At 43.9% G+C, this 18450-nt stretch overlaps 1 protein-coding gene across 2 annotated transcripts in view; it reads left to right on the top strand.

The window, feature by feature from the left end:
- PCDH19 (protocadherin 19) overlaps positions 1 to 18450 on the top strand; it is a 157036-nt gene that overhangs the window by 94038 nt on the left and 44548 nt on the right. The gene's annotated exons all lie outside the window — the stretch shown is intronic.

Consider the following 18450-nt stretch of genomic DNA (forward strand, 5'->3'; position numbering starts at 1 on the left):
ATTAATCATTTGAATTTAGTGACCTAGAATGGACCTGCCAGTTTCTATCCTATCCTTTCCTAGGGCTTGACTCCTAAAGAGCTGTGTTGCATACTGTACTATGCTGCTGGGCCTTTTCATTGTGTGTATGTTTTTTAAAGTAGAGACTTACAGACAGTATAAATTAAAAAAAAAATAACACAGTCTGCTTCTTTCAATGAACATGGCAGCAATACCAGTCCTGTGAGATCTTGCTTGGAGAAGAAGAACTGTGTGAAAAGCTTCTTTAAAAAGAAAAGGATTTTCTGCCACGGAAGCCTCTCTTCCCCTTTGCAGATGGTGTGAGGGTTACCCAGTGACAAAGGATATGTGCTTTGTACATGCTCAGAGACACTGTCCTCTTGATTCTAACTTTTTTATGTGTAAGTCCTAGTAAGCGCATTAGTACTAGAAATGTACTAATCCCTCCTGGCCTATCTTTTTACTCTTCTTATGGGATGGTTCCACCACTTCCCATACATTTTTGGAGACACTGTGTCCTCCAGGCTAGAATCCAATATTGATGTCATTTCAGTGAGAGCTAGCACTCCATCTCACAGATGCAGAATTTCGGCCCATTCATAAAAAGAGAAACTTTAGAAGTACAGGCATCTGTTTCTCATCAGAACATGATGTTTTGTTCTTTCTGCTTGATAAATGATGCCTGTTTGACCTGTTGCAAAACGTTTCACTCATAACAACAAGTCCCAAATGAGCCGTTTTGCCCATGGTGGAGGCGTTCTGCAGCTCCGCTCAGTCCCTTTCGAAACCTATTTCCTCCTCTTGGCTATTACAACTTTATATCATTCTAGATGAGGTTTATAAAACATCTGGGGAAAGTATAAATATGTGTTTAAGGGGATGGTATGCTTATTGTGTTCTGGTGTTCCAATAGCAATACACACATGGGAATGCGTTTGTGTATGTATGTGGATGGAGGTTTATAAACTGTATTGTGCTAACAGCAGACACAATCTGAGGTTCTTCGATCTTTAACAAGAAACTGTTTATTTAGAAAAAATGATCTGGGCAACCTTAAATTGGCACAGTCAACCACATAACACTTACTCCTTTTATGCCTAGCTCCTCTGTGTCCTTGAGATGAATATTGACATCTGGTAGTATTGTCACCTGGTTGTCAGCTGGGATTATTTGAGGGGAGAAAACTAGGGAAAACAACATTATGCAATGTCATGATGTCACTTCTGCACGAGTGACGTCACAGTGTCAAATGATGCTCTAGGAATTTCCCAATCTCTGTGGTAAAAGCCATAGAGACCAGGGGAATTCCCAGAGCACTGTGTTATGCCATTCCCCCCCTCCCCCCCTCCCATTTTGGCTCCCGCTGTTCCACTGAGTGAAGCTGGGGGCCAGAATGTGGGGGAGGGGAGGTTGCCCACCACAGTGAAAGGACTATATTGTTGACTTATAGAGTGATGCAGAACTGCTGTAAAGCTACCATAAAGCGCACTACTGAAGATTGCAGTAAGATATGGGTTTGGGATTTTTTGCCATTAAGTTGCAGCCAACCCCATAGGGTTTTCAAAGCAAGAGATGTTTGGAGGTCGTTTGACATTGCCTACCTCTGTGTAGCAAACTTAGACTTCCTTGGTGTTCTACCATTCAAGTACTAACCAGGGCTGACTCTGCTTAGCTTCTGAGATCTGATGAGATCAGGCTAGCTTGAGCTATCCAGATCAGAGTTCAGCAGTACATACTAGTCAATATGGCTTGTCTTCAACAAGTATACATTCCTGGCTGCCTCTGCAGATGGAATCCACCAATCAGGCTGGTTTGGTGTGTGAAATTCCTATCCTATATCGTAATAGCCAAGTCGCCCTGACTGGAGTATACTTAAATCTGGACACTGGAGCCATGAGTGGACAAGACAGAACTTCCTACATACCTGAAAAATGCCTCAAGTTTGGAGAAAAATCTGAAATCTAAAAAAAGTATATACTGTGGGTTTAAAAGCAGCAAGAAAATGATAAAAGGAATGCCTGTAGCTTTAACCAGATACCCTCAGTGGCTGTTACTAGTAAACCTTAAGAGTTTTGCCAGTATTCCAGGTTTAGTTTCTGTCAGTAAAAAGCAGGGGGAGGGGAAGGGCTCTTTCCAGGGCTGTTTTGGTCGAATCATCACTCTGTTATGGAAGCTCACTAGGTGACTGGGCCCAGCCAGCACCACATAACTGGGCCATAGGGGACAGGCTCGAGGCGGGGGAGGTGAAGACAAGGAGACAGAGGAAGGTGAGTGGGAAGGAGAGAAGGAGGCAGGAGAAGGGGGAAAGGCTATGGGGGCAGGGAAGAGAAAGAGAATATGGTGAGGGAGGGGCAAATAACATGCCCCCTGCAAGTCCTCGCAGGTTTCCACTTATACTATCTAATCTATTGCACGTTTGATTTAGCACAGCCTCTTCTAGATTATGGCTTGCTATTACGAGGTAGAATTAATATTCTACATTTCAAGTGAGAGGTGCAAAAATGTCTAGTTATCAGATTTTTCTAATATCAGTGTGCCTTAGGGATCTCATTCCCCCTGTGGGGGCAGGGGATCCCCTGCTCCCGGCCTCTGCCCCTCCACCACTCACCTGGCCAGTGGGGGAAAAGGTGCAGGGAATGGGTTCCACACTGTGCAGCACTTCCTTGTCGTGCTGGGAATGACATCATGGGAGTGCACTCACAAGGTAAGAACTCCCAATGCATGGCCCCCAACCCTCCCATTTCCCTAGTTTGAGCTCCAGGGGACCTGGCGACCCTAGTGTGCCCATTAAACATATATGTACAACTTTCTGCTTTCAATGTGCTTTGAAAGTACCTTAACAATGTGGGTACCCCTATCAGTCTGTGAGTATGGCTCAAGGATCTTTATATATATACGTTACCTAAATTTTAACTATCCTCAAAGCCAAACTTCAGGAATGAAAAATGTTATGAGTAGAGTGTGGGAACTCCATCTCCCCCATTTTGGAACACTAATATTCCTCAATAGTTTTCATAAAAATTCACATCAAGGATTTAACCAAAGTCAGTGAGCACAACTGTGGGAGAAAATGGTGCTGTCCAAAATGGTGGAGGTGTAGCTACCAATTTGGGTACATTTTTGTAAATTAATTTCCTGTAATAATATTATTATTGGGATAACTTTGAATACGAATCTTGAAAAACATTTCCAAAATTTGGGAGTTCTTTACCTTCAACATCCTTAAAACAACAATACACCACTTTTATTTCAAAAAGAGGGAAACAGTGCTGTGTGTATATATGTGTGGATGAGATTGTGTGATCTCAAGCGGAGAAAGGGCTTTTCTAATGCCTATTGTGACAAAAAGTGGGATTTTGTTTAACTAGCAGCCTTTAATAATCAGAGAAAAAGAGAGGAAAACACAGTGGAGGAAAGGAGGGTGAACAAAAGACAAGGGTTTAGAAATAAAGGCAGTCCTCTTGCCAGAGGAAGGTGTCAAAGTTGGAGGAGTTGATGATTACTTGGCTTGCCTGTGATAGGCTGGGTTAGTCAGCTGCAAACATGATTGGCTGGAAGTTTAAAAATTCTTTGGCCCATTTGGCCAGTTAGGAAAGTTTTTGATAGCTGAGGGAGAGAGAGAGAGAGAGAGAGAGAGAGAGAGAGAGAGAGAGAGATGAAAAAAACCTGGAGAAGAAGCAGCCAAGAATAGTGCTATATGAAATAAATTCAAAAGCATCAGAATATCCATGTGGGATATTTCCAAGCACAGACAATCTTGGAGACAGGGTTTCTATATTAGAGGACGGGGTGTATTTTTCTTCTAGGTTTTCTTGGGGAGAGAGTTGTGGCTTAGTTGATTTACAAATTGAAATTAGTTGGAACTGTAAAATTTCTTAAGGATCAACTGAAGTAGTATTCTGAATAGCTTGGTGGTATCAAATTTAAATGTCGAGTAAGACAAATTCCAAAATTTACTTAAAGCCTCAAGTGGCAGCAGTTTCCACTGACAGACTGTTTATCACGTGTGTTATCTCAGATCTGCTGTGACTGGCAGCAGAACTCTGGGTTTCAAGCAGAGAAAGAAGTCTATTCCAATACCTGTTGTCAGAGATGAATAATAATAATAATAATAATAATAATAATAATAGCAGCATTTGATTTATATACCGCCCTTCAGGACAACTTAATGCCCGCTCAGCCATTTACAAAGTGTTTTATTATTATCCTTATGACTATCCTCCTGTGAGGTGGGTGGGGCTGAGAGAGCTCTGAGAGAGCTGTGACTGGCCCAAGGTCACCCAGCTGGCTTCAAGCGGAGGAGTGGGGAATCAAACCTGGGTCTCCAGATTAAAGTCCTGCCACTCTTAACCACTACACCAAACTGGCTCTCTAGTTCCTCTAGTTGGAGATCTCTCTAGATTCTCTAGTTGGAGATATCCCAGACAGTACCAGGGATTTTTTGTATGCAAAGCAGGTGGTTGGCAACTGAATCAAAGTTCCTGTTCACTAAGACATGAAAATGCAGCTGTCTTATATGGATTTATACTTGGTGGTTATTGTCTCAGTCAATATTGGCTGATTGGGAGCAGCGACTCCCAACTGCTGTGACTGATAGAAGGTTTTGGTAGGCTGGTCCCCTAGATGGCTCCTGTTCTGGCCAGAAATGGATTGGGAAGTAAAAACAACTGGGAACAAGTTCTGTCTGTGATGACTGGACTGTTCTTGGATTCTGCATTTAATTATTTTGTTTTCTCTTAACGGGTGCTATATTTGCACAAAGTTGGATGTGTGCCTCATTAAGATGCACAGGATCTAGAAGAAACTGGCATCGTTTGTTAGTGCCTGCAGATGGGGAAGACCTTGAAAGATGTCACTTTTTAGGGATTGTGAAACATGCTGGCAAGTGCAAAGGTGGTGGTGGTGGTGGGGAACAAGTCTGAAAACAATTAATTAAGATTCCTGGAAATACATGAAAAGCTTGAGGGAGGAAGTGGGGAATGTGGTTGGTACAGGACTTCCAAGATGTGTCTTTCATTGCCGTTGCTAGTACTGTAGGATGTTACACTAAGGGTGGCGCCTCTTTTTTGCTGGCTGGTGATTTTGGTGTTGGAAATCCTGGAATCAGAATGCAAATAATAATAGTGCATGGAAGCAGATTAGCCTCATTATTCAGAATTAGACACTAGCCTCTCACTTTCTTTGCTTGAGCTCCTCTGTGCTCATCTATTGGTGGCTCCCACCCTTCTGCCAGGAGTCACAGACACAGGGATATAGCTGCAGTCATAATATGCCTCTGTGTTTACCTGATGGGGAGAAAAACCAGTGTACCAGGGCTGTCTCTGGTATTGACCTTTAAAGCCCTATATGGTTTGGGGCCAGCCTACCTGAAGGGCTGCCTACTCCCGTATGAACCTACCTCACCACTCCAGTCCTCTTCAGAGGCCATGTGTCAGATGGTCCGGCCAGATGAGTAGCAGCGTGAGAAAGGGCCTTCTTGGTCGTGGCACCAAGACCTTGGCACTCCCCCCAAAGGGAGATTTGTCTATCTCCTTCTATCACTGTTTTCCACCAGCATGTGAAGAGTTTGTTTGTTTGAAGTTCCCTCACTAACTCTCATTACCCCGCCTCACTGTTTGTGTGCCCGTGTCTGTGTTTTTATATTTTATTTAATTTTAAAAACTATTTTCTAGATGTTTGTGTTTTAAACACTGTTTGAATGTTTGAAATGCTTATCGCCTTGAGGATCCTAAGCTGGGTGGAAAGGCAGCATAGAAATGTTTCAAATAAAAATGAATGCAATCCCAAGAACACTTTCCTGAAAGTAAAGCCCGTTAAATAAGTTCAGAGTAGACTTGCGTAGGATTGCTCCCTAAGTGTGGGATTTCCCCATGGAATCTGTCCTGGCTTCTAGTGCTGATCCCGTGGGACAGAGCCCCACAGTCAGTCTATTTAAAGTTCTCCCAACAAATTCAGACCTGTTCACAAATCTGGTGGAATGTCTGAAGAGTAGCTCCAGGGATCTGATCCACACATTCCATTTGTAGCTATACGTCAAGTGTTGAATAATCCGCTGATGAGAAATCAGGCAGGATACAAGCTAATTCACACATTATAGAGTACGTGTCCTCATTGGTGCTAGCCCTGGGTACATGTGAATTTCCCAATAGGTCAAGTGGTGCCCCTGGACTGTTCCAGATCAGCAAAACGCTGCAGCAGGGAGGCTGAAGCTCCTTCTCCACATGCATCATAATCCTTATCCAAATCAGGCACCCCACATTTAGGAATTGAAATGAACCAGCAACTCACACCTGACTATTACACTGGATACTAGCTTAAGTATGTGTACTCTGTAATGTGTGACTTAACCTGTGTATGAAAATGTGCCTGTTGTTGAACATTATTCTTTTTGTCTGCATGCAAGAGAGAGGTCCACAGGGCTTTGTTCCTTCACCATCCAAGTAGCAAAATTCCTCCACCAGAAGGAAAAGATGCCTGAAGCCTTAATTCTGGGCATAAGCTGTGAAATGGCTTCAGTTAACCCCGTAAAACTTTCTAAATGGGAGTCGGTGGCGGTCACTTTCCAATTCCCCACCGCCAGCCATGCTTAATGGGAGAGCGGCGATATCTGCAGCAATAATGTATTTTCCGGACAACCTTCTTATGGGTATAGATGAAAAAATTAAACATTTATAGATCTGTGCTATGGAAGTTTAAAATCTTCCAGACCTAGACTCTTTCTGAAAGAGGTAGCATTTATTATACTCCCATACAGAAGACAAGGGTTTTAAAATGAAAGGTTGATGGAGGGGGAGGGAAGGAAAGCCAATGGAAGACTGATCGACCAGCCTTGAGACTGATTATTATGTCTTTTATAGCGTAAGCCTATGCATGTTTACTCAAAAGTAAGACCCATTTTGTTTCATGGACCTGACTTCTGGATAAATTTGCACAGGATTGCAGCCTGAACGTGATTTAAAGTGTTATTATGCATATTTTATACTCACTGGAGGGTTTTAAGAAAAGGTTTGTGAACTATCTGCGGCATTTTCGTGAAAGTAATAGTACTGGTCATGGCACAGGGTTCTGACTGGCAATTGTGTGTTCTGACACGTAATGAACAGATTTCTCTGGTTCCTTTAGCAGTCCAGAATTTTGCTTTCCCCAATTTCCACTTTTTATGAATTCTGGTTTAAGAAAACTTCTGAAACTAATTTCAGACTTGGTGCATGCACAGTTTGCAGTTCATTCCCCTCTACTTTTTTGTGCAATTTTTCACATGCAGTCTGCATTGATGAAACACCACACAGAAAAAGAATCTCCCTGCACTTGTGTGTGTAATCACATCAAAGATTGCTTTTCTTCAGTGTGTGACTAATGCAGATGTGCACATTGGCAGTGCTGGTAATGTTCAACCACGAAAGCACTGAAAGCTAATGCAAGTTTCACATGGATTGTGTTCTTTATAAATCTGGTATTAAAAAAAATGGAAAATGGAGTTTCCGTTCAGAAGCAAGAACAGATAATCAGTCCCCATTTGAAAGAAAAGCTAAATAATTTGGATTTCCAAAATCCTGGGAGAAATTTGGAGGAGAAATATCCTTACACACCCAGAAATCCTGCCCCAGGATGTGTGTGAGCTGGTGGTCTTTACTTAAGTGGCGAGTGAACTCTGCAGATGCTCAGAGGTACATATAACATACTATTATGCATGTGTCAATGCAATTTATTTCATGAGCTCCGGAGGGATTTGGAACTCTTTAGACAGCAGTCCTCTTTCCACGTTGTATGCTAAGCCACATTTGAAGCTGAGGGCTATTTTCCAAAGGAGGGTGAGAAACAGGGGCTGTGGCTGCTTTTTGAGCTTAAAATATGTGCTTTGGGTAGAACTTTATTCTTCACTTTCCGTTTCAAGTGTCTAGTTCTTCACTTTCAATTTCAAGTGTCTAGTCCTCATAATTGTATAGATCTATTTTCAGGCTTGGAGTTTTCAAAAACTTGGAATGCTAGAAAGCCCTTATGCATTTTAAGGGTTTCTGATTTCTGGCCACATACATAGTGCTACTCAGCAAAGAAAATCGGCAGATGAGAACCGCAAAGCTGTCTGCTTCCCAAAATAGACAGTGGTTGCAAGTAGGTATGCCGGTCCACAGATGAATTCTCTCCAGCGCCCACACTTTATTTTGGTTTTTTTGTACTGGACATCCAGTTTCATAAAGAGTTCTAGAGAACTCATCAGCTTGAGCCCTGGTGTATGATATTTTGGTTGGTCATACTCAGGGCTTTTTTTCAGTGGGAACGCAGTGGAACAGAGTTCCGGAACCTCTTGAAAATGGTCACATGGCTGGTGGCTCTGCCCCCTGATCTCCAGACAGAGGGGAGTTTAGATTACCCTCCGCGCTGCTCCAGCTGCTCTAAACTCCCCTCTGTCTGGACATCAGGAGGCGGGGCGACCAGCCATGTGACCATTTTCTCTGAGGGCAACCCACTGAGTTCCACCACCTCTTTTCCCAGAAAAAAAGCCCTGGTCATACTCAAAGACCACACATGACTTTGGCTGCATTCCCAGGATGTCAGCAGTTGTTCCTTGAAGCCCATAAATTGGAGTCCTTGTATTGTTTCTTGAGCATTTGTATGTTCTTGTATTGTTCTTGTATTGCTGCCTGAATGAACATTTTCATCATGGTGCCTAAGTACCTGTAAATTGAGATTGCTGATGATCTCGAAAGCTTTCCAGTAGAAGCGGCTACTGCTAGTCTCTTGCCTAATATTGTGCAGAGAAGGTGCAAAACGCTTTAATGTATTCCATGCAAATATTATGTAAATGAAATCTATGTGTGAACAAGATATGCAAATGTGATGTGGTTCTACAGACTGTGATAACTTTCTAATGGGAACCTTTGTGGTGATCCCTGTCATCTTAAATCATCCTAAAGCCAGTTGCTACTCTTGTAGCTGCAAATATTTAAAACACTTTTCATTGATGTGGCTTGGAGGCTGCTTCAGTGGTTGTTGGTGGTGGAGAGTGCCCGCAAGTCATAGCTGACATATGGCGACCCCTGGTGGGGTTTTCACGGCAAGAGAATAACAGAGGTGGTTTGCCTTTGCCTGCCTCTGCAACTCTAGTCTTTGTTGGAGGTCTCCCATCCAATTACTAACCAAGGCCGACCCAGCTTAGCTTCTGAGATCTGATGAGATCAGGCTCACCTGGGCTATCCAGGTCAGGGTGCTTCAGTACTTTCAGCTAGTGAATTTCAGAACGTGGGGGGTGGGTGGGTCTTGGTGGTCATTGGGATTAACCCTAACTTACTATTATTATCATTTATAGTCTGTCTTTCTCACTGAGACTCAAGGCGGATTACATAGACTGAGATTAGCACAGTCGATATCAAGGACATTCTAATAAACAATGCCATAGTGTAAATAAATGTATGTTTACTCTATTGAAGAAATGGTGAAATAGAGCATAAGCAGTTCTAGGACTGACATTTGACAACATAGGACTACCAGTAAGATCATACTTGAAGCAACAGATAGTACCAGGGCTCATTTCGAGGGGGAACACAAAGGAACGCAGTTCTGGCAGTTCCCCAAAGAGGTCACATTTCAGGTAGCCCTGCCCACCTGACTCTCGGCCATTTTGGGCCCGTTTCAGCCTGGATTGGGGCCAAAACAGCCTGGATCAGGCCTCTGATGGGTGGTGGATCACTCTCCCACTCAGCAGCGGCCCGATCATGGCCATTTTGGGCCCCTTTTCATCACTTTTCAGCCCTTTTTGCAAGTTTGGGCCCAATTTCGGCCCTGAATGGCCAGGATTGGGTCCAAAACAGCCAGGATAGGTGATGCCAGGGGGTGTGGCATATGCAAATCAGTTATGCCAATGACACACTTCCGGTGATAGCAAGGGGTGTGGCATATGCTAATGAGTTATGCTAATGAGTTCCTCCAGCTCTTTTTCTACGAAATGCCTCCTGGATAGTACATAGCGGTGAAGTCTATGGCCCACTCCCTAACTCGTTAGTGAAGCATCTCTTTGAGACCACCTGGTCATTCCTCAAGGCCCTGCTTTGGGTGCCCGCAGATTTCTTGGGTTGTGGCAACACAACTCTGGAATTCTCTCCCCAGACATTAGAATTGCCAACTCTGAGTTGGGAAATTCTTAGAGATTTGGGAGTAGATCCTGGGGAGGGTGGAATATAGGGAGGGGAGGGGCCTCAGCAGGGGTATAATACCTTCCACAGCAGCCATTTTCTCCTGGGGAACTGATCTCTGTAGGCTGAAGATCAGTTGCAATTCTGGAGGGTATCCAGGCCCTACCTGGAGGTTGGCAACCCTACTAGGGATATTCGTCTGACCCTCTGTCACTGTCTTCGACTGGCAGGTGAACACATTTTTGCTTTGTCTGGCAGTTGTTGAATGATCTCTCCTTCCTGTCCTATGCTTTAACTATTATTTTTTGTATATTATATGTATATATTAGTTTTGGGTTTAATGGTTTTTAAGATCTGTTTTTATTGTGCCGTTTTAACTATTAGCCACCTCGATAGCCTGATTGGATAGAAAGGCAGCAAACAAATCATGTAACTAAATTAATAGTTTATTTACTTTATTTATAGTCTACCTTCCTCACTGAGCCTTTGCAGTGATATGAAACTGAATTCCTTGGAGCAACAAAACAACATTAGGGATGCTGTGAAATCTTTGGGTTTTAATATTAATTGCCTTGCCTTATTGAATACTCATTAAAATTAGTGATGCTTCCAGATTGCTGCCTAATAGGAATTTTCCCTGTTCGAGTTCAAGTTGTCCATATTGTAGAACAGAATGGCATGGGTATTCTTTTTGCCAGTTTTCCATTGGTCTGTTAATGTTCGAGGTGGTTGGTGGTGAATACATTTAGATACGTATTAACGTTGTGGCAGTGCGGATTGCAACACAGATCCGTTGTGCATAAAATGCACATACAAATTGACTTTGTCAGTGCACGTACACAAACAATGTTCACAGAAATCTGCAGTGGATCATTGGAAAGATGAGAAATTAAATGTTTGACACAGAAAAATGTGGCATGATTAGGGAACAGAATGGGCAGTATTCACCTAATCCAAAATTAAAATACGGAAGCCTCCAATAATATGTTAATATACCGTACTGGGGCACACAGGGAAAAAATGGACAGGTCTCTGCCTTCAGGTCTCTTAAAATCTAAAGTGGGCAATGGAGAAAACAATAGAGAAGAGGCAGGAAGAGTGTGTGCAAATGCAGATATGATTAAAGCTTGGCTGCAATTAGGAGTGAGGACTTAATGGATGAGCAATCCTGTAGCCCAGGAATAGGGTTGCCAGGTCCCCTTACACTCCTGGCAGGAGAGAGGGATGACTTGGCACTTACCTCTTCGCTGGTCGCAGTGTGTTCGTTGCACCCGTGCGCCCCCCGCTGATGTGATGATGTCACTTCCGGGTGGGGGGCATGCACACCCTTCACAGGTGAGAGGCAGATGGTGCAGGTGAGGGGGGGGGGCGCACAGCACTTCACAGACATTGGCCTGTTTGGGGTCCAGATTGGCCCACTGCGAAGCATGGAAGCGCTCTTGGGGTGGTGCAATGATGTCACTAGTTGATCTCCACGCATATGCCTCTTTGCTCTGATGCATTTATGTCATTTCCGGAAGTGACATCTTCATGGCAGGGCATAGAGGCACATGTGACCATTTGCCCTGCTGCCTGCCAGTGGTGGGTGATCTCCAGGTGACTTGCCTCCTCTTGCCAATCACCAGCGATTGGTGGGCAGAGGGGCAAACTTCTGGGAATTTGCCTGTCACTCGCAGCAGGCATCTGGCCACCCTATTTGTAGGAAATGCTGAGCACATGCCTTTTCTAATAGTTAAGCCATTACTGCCAGATGACGCCAATGCTACTGAGGACCGTTGTCTGAAGAAGAAAAATCACTGATGGTTATCTTTTGGTTTACAGCTGAATTTCTCTTTTGACAGAATTTGAGATAAAAGCAGAGGTTCTGCTCATGGAAACACCTTTGCCGGAAGCTGCTTTGCTTTTTGTTCTGTTTCCAGATTTTTCAGCCCCCCCTCAGATTTTTTCACACTTGTGAAATTCCCTCAGGTTTTTTTTTTTTGCTGCACCATGGGTTATGTAGTCTTAAAGCTCTGCACACCAACTGTTGAATATTGTGAATAGAGGACGTTTGGTAGGAGACAGAACTGGACAGGTGGTGCAGATTTTTTTATAGTCCTGTGTTTTGCCTTGGAAGGATGGACTTCACGGAAAAATTTGTCCCGGGGGTGGTGGTGGTGGTGGTTGCGCAGCCCTATTTTAGACATGACAGAAATGTATGCTTTCATCACAAACCACAAGAAATCTCTCTTGACACAGCCAACGTCTCAGTGATGTTCTCGGATGGCACAATTGCCAATACCATTGTTCAGGATTTGTCTGTGAAAGCAGAACTGATGCAAACTGACGGGGGAGTCAGGTGCTTGGCTTTGAAGGCAGAAAGGGAGGGAGAGACTAGCTCCCAAATTTGTAGGCTCCCCGCCCTTCAGCACCGAGAGTCTTGACAGGCCTGGTATAACTTTCCCATTGTGGTCAGGCCTGTGTGACTACTGAGAACTTCCCGTCGTCTGTGCTTTAATGGGATGGCTCTGAGGCCTGACCCCGCTGCACTTGCATTCTGACTTTACAGGAAGTCCCTGGCTCTTTCCCTTTCCTCTGCTGAATTATTGAGGCTTCCCCTCCCTGGTGGTGGAGTCTTTTCCATAGTGGAGTCTGTCTGTGTGGCATTACGAAGGCGGGGGAGAGGGAGGGATGCTGGAGCATCATCTTGGGTCCTGCTTCATAGCTTTTTTTAGAAGTCGGAATTGAGCCCAGTCTCTCTCTTTACTTTTTGATGGTCTTAATGATTGATTAGAATAATTTCATCAGTTGGAAAGATTGCTTTTAATTGCTCTAATACGCACCCAATTTGGAGTTCATTACCGCACTGAATTGTTTTCCTTCCCCTGCTAATTGATACCAAATGGAACATACCGGAACCCACACTAATGTTCCATTCCTTTGGTGTGCAGGCAGGAAAGTACCTGCCTAGGAGTTAATAATCTGTTTATTTCCAAAGGTGCAGAGTGATTGCCTTGAATGTACTCAACATATTTATTTACCAGCTCTTTCATCAACTGAACTTTCACGTAGCAGGTTTGTTTGGGGGAAAACAAGGCTCCAGAGAAACCAGATGATGCCTTCTTAAATCTAACGTCTGCTAGGAACTGGCTGTTTAAAAAAATTCCAGTATAGAATATGGAGCTCTTTGAGTATGTATATGCTGCACTTCAAAAATAAACACCCACCAAATGTCTTTGCTAAGGTTATCCAGATTCTATGTAGAAAAAGCTGGATTGTGCTACACGTATAATTCAAGCATATTATACACAGCGTATGTTTCTTGCTTTGCAGAATTTATTCTGCTTCTGCTCATCAAAGGGGGGGCACATAAAGCCCATGTATTATACTGAAGCCTTGTGCCTTGATCCTGGAAACCCTATTCATGTACATTCAAGTAGGTCAAAAGATCTGCACGATGAGGCAGGGTGCAGGAAGGGAGATAGTTCTACATAACTGGAGGATGCCCCAGATTTGCAGAAAAGTCCCAAAAGTTAAAAAAAAAAAAGATGTAGGAGTCGTAATCCCTCTCAGATAGAGAAATGACATGCACACTTGTGCACTTGAAAAAAGAGGTCTCACGATGGCATACCTGGCTTTGTAGGGTTTATTTATTTATTTATTTGTGGTTTATTTATTTATGGTTTATTTATTTATTTGATTCCATCTTTTCTCCAAGGAGCTTAGGGCAGCTTACAGGGAGAGAATTCAAGGGCGTGCGCTTTCCTGGAGGAGTGGGGGCTTTGAACCCGGATCTCCCCAGGCCTAGTCTAACCACCGCATCACAATGGGCCTCCCTGTTAATGCAGGATAGATTTTGGAAGGGGAAGCAAACGCACCTTCTCAGCAACAGTAGGTTTGAGTTACATTTACACAACAAACCAGTTCAAGAATAAACCGATTTAAGCGCCAGGCATGGAAATGCATCAGATTTGCATCCCCCTCTTCCTCGAATCGGTCCCCTTCCCAGCCTCTCAGCAAAGCGGGAAGCTGCCTGTGTGCAATAGCTTCTGACATTGCAAAGCTGCGCGGCGCCGTGCTCCATAAACGATGGCATGGACCAGATGCTCATAGCATAATTGAAAATTCCATTTTATCAGAATAGCATTTGCTGTCAGAAAGTTTTATCTTTACTTCAACAAAGAGGTTGATTAGATCCCTCAGGGCCTGAATTAGCATCTCCGTGGCTGGATACCCTCTTTTGCAATTCATGGAGTTATTCCTCCTTTGGTTTTGCTCACACTGAGTGCTTTTTAAAAAAGGGAAAGAAAAGGAGAGAAAAACAACAAATGCCTCTGCCCTCTTGCAAACCCATTCGTTCCAAAAGTTTAGCTCCTTCATTGCAGTTGAGTGAGAAGAGACAAAGGCATATTTAATTTCATCAGTAATCCTTTCATGTTGCAATACTCAGTGCGGAAACACAGACTGATTTGAATTTTTTGATGTTAATAAATAAATAGGTCAGTTCACAAAATGTTGGTGTGTATATGAACATTCTCTTCAAAAAATGGGTAGCTCTATATGCAGAGGTAGGAAACAGATGGATTGTTGGATTGGATGAGATCGTTGTCGCCACTGGCAGATCCATCAGAGATGGAGAGCTGAGTGCTGAAAATGCCCAGAGCTTGCAGTTGGTCAGTCCGTTGGTCACTTGTGCCCATTAGAGGAGCAGAAAGGTAGAGTGGTGGTCTTCTTCAGCAATAAGTTCCCCAAATGGAACAAATGCAACAGGTCTGAGGACTTTATAGCAGGTCATAGCATAGGATTGTTAGGTGGGTAGCCGTGTTGTGCTTCAGTAGAACAGCAGGATTTGAGTCCGGGGCACCTTAGAGACCAACAAGCTTTTCAGAGTAGGCTGTCGAGAGTTGAGAGTCAGAGCTCCCTTCTTCGGATACTGGTGTCTGAGAAAGGGAGCTCTGACTCTCAAAAGCTTACACTCTGAAAAGCTGGTTGGTCTCTAAGGTGCCATTGGACTCAAATTCTGCTCTAGCATGGGATTGGCTTTCTGAGATCACCTGATTTCCCTGACCAAGAACATTCTGGACTGTGCTGCTAGTATCTCAGCCTGAGGTGCTTGTTTCCTCCTCTGGCCTGCAGCCGTACTAGTGCAATGCCTAATCTGCCAGGCTGTGAGTCTCTATTAACTTAGAAAAGAGCCAGTAGCACCTTTAAGACTAACCAACTTTACTGTAGCATAAGCTTTCGAGAATCACAGTTCTCTTCTTCAGATGCATCCGAAGAAGAGAACTGTGATTCTCGAAAGCTTATGCTACAGTAAAGTTGGTTAGTCTTAAAGGTGCTACTGGACTCTTTTCTATTTTTGCTACTATAGACTAACACGGCTAACTCCTCTGAATCTATATTATCTTAGAGTGTTCCATACTTGTTTCAGGAGTAGAACTGTGGTGCTCACATGCATACACATGTCTCCTTTCACCAAAATTCCTACATACATTTCAGTCAGGGGAGAAGGCACCTCTGTATTTTTGTGGACACCAAACTACTCTGCCCGTTGAACTGAGTGGGGAAAAGTGCAGGAGTGCCAGGTGTGCGTCAGTGCAGTTAGGACTCTGAATCATAGCAACTCTGTTTAAGGCTCAATTCAGATGTTGCCAAGCAAGTAGAGTCTGTGACAGACGCAAGCCTGGTTTCTTGTCATTGTTTAATCCTGGTTAAGAATCCCAGATACAGGAAAAGAAATAATCCTTAAATGCGAAGGCACCCAGATTAGGACATTGTAACAAATGGGAGTTAGTCAGAGACTTCAGTTTCCAGTCTCAGCTAGGGATGCTTGAACGTCTATAGGTTTGGCGCATGTTCTGTTCGCCAACCACGAACAAACAGGGAGCCAGTTTTCTAACCGACTCTTCGTCTGTAGGTTACCTGTTCATGGATGTTCAGTGGGTTACATCAATGTATTCCTTCTTAACAGTGCAATCTGGTGTGATTGACTTTTCAGGCATGCACATTCTCACTCAGCCTGACTTATATTCCCTTGTCCTTTCTGTTTTGCTGCTCCACTAGTCAGGAAATTGTTTAAACAGACAGTTAAATCAGTCATAAATCATATAAAATAGGCATAAACAAACACTTCATTAAAAAAAGGCTTCCATTTGGTGTTCATCTAAGTAGTCCTTTGTGATGTTAATTGTTGCTGATCTGTTTGGATTGGCAGTATTTTCATGTATGCAGTTTTGAAAAAAAACTTGATGCAAACCTGTTCAGCAGGCATTTGAGTCATTCAGTGCCAAACTGAACAGACCTGGTGATCAGCTCAATCTGATTATGACAGTCAAACATGATAAGTTCAAAATTTGCGGTATCTCTAGAATCAGTATGCCCTGGGATGGAAGGATGTGTGAGCGTAGTGTAGATTTGTGCCTGTTACTAGCAAACTTCAGTTTGTCCATATTGTCTGAATTGACTCTTGCACGCAAAAGGAGAGCAGTTTGTTGTTTCAGCTTCAGACACTTTTGCTGAAATCCTCTTTTAAAACAACAAGAACATCCATTGCCGGCAGAAAGAAGTGTTAAAATCATGCCTGTGGAAATAAATTGTAGCCAATTGGATTTAAGGGCACGCTGGTAAACAGGTCTGTAATCTCCTTTGTTTGCGCATAGAGCTTTATTAAATATCAGAGGCATTTGGAAGACTTAGTCTAATTTGTTTCTCCCCACACCTTGTTATATAAAATAACATAATGTTGAAATGTGTCTTTCATTGGAGTTAATGAATCCAAGGTCACAGGAGTTAGATAGAGATTGCCGCTATAATTGTGTCTCTTTGCCGGCAACTGCAGGAAATGGTATCCCAGATGGGAACCTGCTGATGATTTCCCTTCTGTTTAAAGGCCACCTGGAAAGGAAAATGAAAGTCGGGCATGTGGCCTTTCTGGCTGAGACCTGCAAGGTGTTTTCCATTTTAATATATGTTTTTCTGCTGTTTTTTTTTTAAATGAAAAATGCCACTGTGACCACCTTGTGTGAGGTACAGCTCTCTGGGCAGCTAAAAAACTGCTCAAGATTTGAAAGTGCACGTACCAAGGGAGCACCAGCTAATTAATGGAAAGGGAAAGTGGACTTCATTGAGAAGCTCACCTTTTCTTTTGTTTTCATTTCTATTAACACATACATAGTATCTTCCCACTCTACCAGTTATTCAAACTTTTATTATCAGGAGAGTGTACTGTATAGTTGCATTCAAATGCATGTAAAAAAATCCATGGCTTTTTAAAAAGGAGGTTAAAAGCTTATCTGGAACCATCTAGGCGTTGGGGTGGAGGCAGCTGGTTCTATGTGAGACAGGGCTGGCTGGAAGGGGGGACAAAGGCAGGGCTTTTTTTCTGGGAAAAGAGGTGGTGGAACTCAGTGGGTTGCCCTAGGTGGAAATGGTCACATGGCTGGTGGCCCCGCTCCCTGATCTCCAGACAGGGGGGAGTTTAGATTGCCCTCTGCGGGGGCGATCTAAACTCCCCTCTGTCTGGAGATCAGGGGGTGGGGCCACCAGCCATGTGACCATTTTCAAGAGGATCCGGAACACCATTGCACCGCGTTTCAGTTGAAAAAAAGACCTGGACAAAGGTGAGTGGAGACAGGCTGGAATATGCTGTGCATACCTTCCATATAGGGTTGCCAGGTCTCTTCAACCTCCTGGTGGAGGCTGGAGACCTGGTACTTACCCATGATGCTCCTCTTTTCGTGTATTTCCAATGCACGTGCATTCCTGGCCTACACAGGAAGTGATGTCACTGTACATGCCATGTGACACCCCTGGAGGCACTCCTGCACTGCATAAGAGGCTGAATTGGGCCGCTGAGGAGTGTGGAAGTGCTATATTTAATAGAGGCTAGATTCAGGCTGAATCAGGCCGCTGAGCACGAGAGCACTACTGTGCTCCACAATGGCCCGGTTCGGGCCTGGACCGAGCCCTGGGAGGCGCATTCCTCCCCCACCGCCAACCAGGTAAATGGGGGCGGGGGGTGGAGGATGAGAGTGGTGGTTCCCCTGTCCCTGGTGAGGTCTAGCAATCCTGACTCCACAGGCCTAATGTTATCCATTCCAGTTTAAACTGGAAGGTATGGTGTCTCAGCAGGGCCAGTTCTCTAAGAATCAGCCGAAAATAGCAAAAATGCTGTTTTGGGCCTGCTGAGACACTTTAACTTCCAGTTTAAACCAGAAGTAACGTTACTGAGTGAGTGGACTGTGGAGCACACTCACAAACAGCAAATGACTGATGGGCAATGGCAGGATAAGCCCCACCTCCCCTCCCCTCCCCCACAGCTTTATTCAGAACTGCAGCCTTC

This window comes from Eublepharis macularius, chromosome 13 (genome assembly GCF_028583425.1).
Source record: "Eublepharis macularius isolate TG4126 chromosome 13, MPM_Emac_v1.0, whole genome shotgun sequence".
Classification (NCBI taxonomy): Eukaryota; Metazoa; Chordata; class Lepidosauria; order Squamata; family Eublepharidae; genus Eublepharis; species Eublepharis macularius.